Source organism: Spinacia oleracea, chromosome 5, assembly GCF_020520425.1.
Source record: "Spinacia oleracea cultivar Varoflay chromosome 5, BTI_SOV_V1, whole genome shotgun sequence".
Lineage (NCBI taxonomy): Eukaryota > Viridiplantae > Streptophyta > Magnoliopsida > Caryophyllales > Amaranthaceae > Spinacia > Spinacia oleracea.
The window spans coordinates 120,236,893-120,240,750 of record NC_079491.1 but is presented as its reverse complement, the minus strand read 5'-3'; the positions used below and the strand labels follow the sequence as shown (position 1 = coordinate 120,240,750).

Genomic DNA, 3,858 nt, shown 5'->3' with positions numbered 1-3,858 from the left:
TGTTATGCTTATGTTGAATATGAAAATTTTCAGTTTATGAATTATGTCCTTATGATGTGGATTATGTTTATGCTGACATGACTGTACTGGTAATCTAATTGTTATAAATGGAAGCCGCCTCCGATGGAAGTTCTCCTGAGCTCAGAGTACGAGATTGATATAATACATGACTTTTACAAATTATTCGTGTATTGAAATTGGTTGATAAATATTTATTTTCACTACATATACATATATTTTCAGAATTATAATTTAATTTTTCATTAAAAGTTACTATTTTGGTAGAAAATATTTTCAAACAAGATATCACAAAGTAAAATGGGAGCCTAGTCTAAGCTAACAATTTGCCCCTTTTATGTTCTTTGCTCCTCGATCCTATTTTATGAAGTAAAGTGGAGATGCGAAAGACGATGGCGGAATGTAATTGACCTTAATGACGATTAAGGATCAATATAATTTTCCCCCTTTTGTATTCTTTACTCTTCGATTCTAGGTCTCGAGTTGAAGCGGAGTTCTAAAACATGATGGCGGAATGAAGGCTAGACATTGTCAGAATTGAAATTGTGAGATCTTGGTTTTAAATAAAACATTATACTTTTATTCGAGCGTTTTCAATTTTCAACAATCATTTTATAAATCTAATTTTCAAGTTTCGAGGACGAAACTTTTTCTAAGGGGGTAAGAGTGTAATACCCCGAAGTTTTTAAATTTGATTAATCATGCTTAATTTTTTTTTTTATTTTTTTTTTTTTATTTAGCTTAAAATCGTTTTAAATATTAATTTCAAACTTTATTTTAATTAACGAAGTTTTATTTCGCTTGAATTTTTAATATTATTACACGATTTATTAATTTTCAGATTCTATGATTAAATTTCAAATTTTACAAGCTTAAGCTACTTTTTAAAAATCTAAATTATTCCGTGATTTATTTCGGATTTTTAATAATTTCGGAACGTTCTCATTCGAAAACTAAATTTATTTTTCTTTAACGATATTTTTTTTTTATAAATAATTATTTTAAAACTTGGTTTTAACTAAAATTTTCTATTCCAATTAGTTTCCTAAAAATATAGATCAATTTTCTGAATTCTTGCCTAAGTAAGTGAAATTACGAAAATGCCCTTACAAAGCCAAAATGCCAATTTTCTTCTTCTCTTTACTCTCCACGTACACAGCAAGAATGAAGTGAACTCTTCATTCCTCTCCTTCCCTCAATTCAGTCTTGATTCATGCCTTGATCTCCAAGCCATTTTCCTTCTCATTCACTCTACTTGACTCTACAAATCAGACACAATTTCAACTAAATTCCAACCAAAAAACAAAAATCAAATTTCAATTTCATTTTCTCAGTTTCTCTGATTCGAACCATCTCCCACCACCATTAGTCACCACCAACAACCACTGCCACCATTAACCGCCCCACCTCCCGGCTTCGTTAGCCGACCACCACCGCCCTACCACCATTACTCATCCCACCTACCTTCATCGCCGGCAAGAACCCGACCCAAATCCCCCACTCAACCTCCCCTGCTTCCCAGTTTTCGCACCCCACCCCTGCCTTGCTCTCCTCTGCACTCATCCTCCGGCACCGCCGTGCCACCACACTCCACATCCCCTCTTGTTTGCGCAGCCACCGCATCCCATGAACCACCCAGCCCACAAATCCCCTGTCTCCCCTCTTCTTTACGCACAACCTCCCTCTCTCCCGTCATCCTGCCGCCGCGAAATAACCACCACCACCGTCGCCTTAGACGGCGCAATCCGGCAGCACCAAACCGCCCAATCGCCTTCTTCCTTCCTCTCCTCCTCCCTTTCGTGTTCTCCTTTCTCGGCCCCCTCCCCTGTTTTCTCCCCTGTTCGTGTCTTCCCTCCTCCCCTCGTGCTCTTCCGCCGCAAATCACCTTCCACCGTCGCCTCTGGCGCGGGTTGGCGTGGCTGCGCCGCCCAGCTCAGCCGCCCTCCCTCCTCTCCTCTCCTCTCTTTCGTGCTTCTCTGCTTGCATCCCCTTTGCTCGTGCTTTCCTTTCCAGAAAACCAAAACCAATATTTGGTCCTTGGTTTTTATTCTCCTTAAAACCCACAAGTTAATTGGGCCACTCTAGTTTGGGCTTTTGGTAAGGAACTAGTTTGCTATTTCAGATCTTGTAACTTATTTTAATAAAAAATTTATGATATAATTATTATTCATTTACTAATAAATTGTTCACTATTTCCAGGTTTAATTATCGACTTTCCTAAAATAAGTTACTAGTTTTAATTATCAAAAATGGAATTTAAATAATTCTCATGTGAATTGATTTATGAATTATAAATTTAAATTTTTTTGAAATTTCGATCAAAAACAATATTTTCTTTAAGTTTATGAAATTATATTTTTATCGAAATTCGTTATTTATAACATCACTACTTAAAATTTATTATTTATAAAATGTTGATTTTAAATTATTTATCGTCTTAGTTACTAATTTAATAATTCGATATTTTGAAAGAAATTGGACTCGGGGCTCAGGAAGGACGATCCATCAGACAGGAAGTATAAAAACTACGGTTGAGGTAACGGCTATTGCTAGTACCCGCAATCCCCTTATAAATATGATTTATGAAATTATGACGTTATGATTGAATTTATGAATTAAATGTTTTGATGTGTTTTATGGATTGTGGGATGAAATATGATTTGTTTGAATTGTTTATTATAATATGATTTGATTGAGTTTTCTCATAAAATTATGTTTATGCAATGCTTTGAAAGAAATAATATGTTTATTGATCCCAGGATCAAAATGATGTTTTATGAGCTAAATAAGTTATGTTATTTCGAACTGAAATACAAGCCAAGGCTTGGTAAAATTATACAAAACATGATAAATGAAAGTGAAAGACCTGGTTTGTCTGGCGGTATATAAACTACCATCTTCCTATCTACCGGTCATGCATGCACCACGGACACCTGTCCACCCATGGATTACGAGCCCAGGCTCCCATGGTTTATGAGCCCAGGCTCAGGGCCCAGGCCCATGTTACGATGATGAGCCCAGGCTCAGGGCCCAGGCCCAGTGGAGAATTCCTTCACGGTTCGTACTTGCCGACAACTAGTATGTTAAATTGCAAAGTTTATGAATGAATTAAATATGATATTTTATTAAATATTTTACCTATTCTATTCTCCCTGTGTTATTAAATAAAATGAATTGAAATGAATTTACGTTGCTAGGGTAGTCGTTACTGAGTCTTCGGCTCACCGTTTTGTTTTCCGTTTTAGGTACTGCGGGAATCGATGGAAACGCGTAGAGGCGAGGAATTTCACTTTTATATTTTTCACCTAGTTTATGCTTGATGTTTATAATAGTTTAATTTAAAGACTTTTAGTAATTTATGTACTTGTATTTTGGGAATATAAATGATTATTATATTAATTTGGAGGTTTTTATGGCTTATGTATGATGTTGCCTTGTAATTTCCAAGAGGGAATTACGGCAGGTAATGTCCCGACCAAATTAGGTTAATTCCGCTGCTAATTATGCTTTAATAAGTGATTTAGAGGTCGGGGCGTTACATGTTAATACCATTGGCAAAGAAAAAATTAATGGCCCCAAGGCTTATAATCACATTGGGTCACGACTATCATAGTCCTCTCGAGTCACTCGCTCCTTGAAATACTACTAAGTACGGACTAAAAGATTTTCCATGAATGCAACATGACCAACCATGAAAATACCCAAATCGGCATACCATAAGGCTACCATTGGGGTAAAGCAATACACACTAAGAGAGAAGTCGCACTAATGATGCTAGCCTTGTAAAAATGGAAATTCGATCTCCCCAATTAACTACCTTGCCAACATTAAGCAAATGAC

The 3,858-nt window shown here is 36.2% G+C and overlaps 1 long non-coding RNA gene across 1 annotated transcript; it reads left to right on the top strand.

Annotated features, from left to right (window-relative positions):
* The first annotated feature begins 1,132 nt into the window (after window positions 1–1,132).
* Window positions 1,133–3,553, top strand: LOC130461240 (uncharacterized). Its single transcript, XR_008921654.1, has 3 exons — window positions 1,133–2,115; window positions 2,491–2,554; window positions 3,264–3,553. It is a non-coding gene; the product is annotated as an uncharacterized lncRNA (long non-coding RNA).
* Window positions 3,554–3,858: the final 305 nt, after the last annotated feature.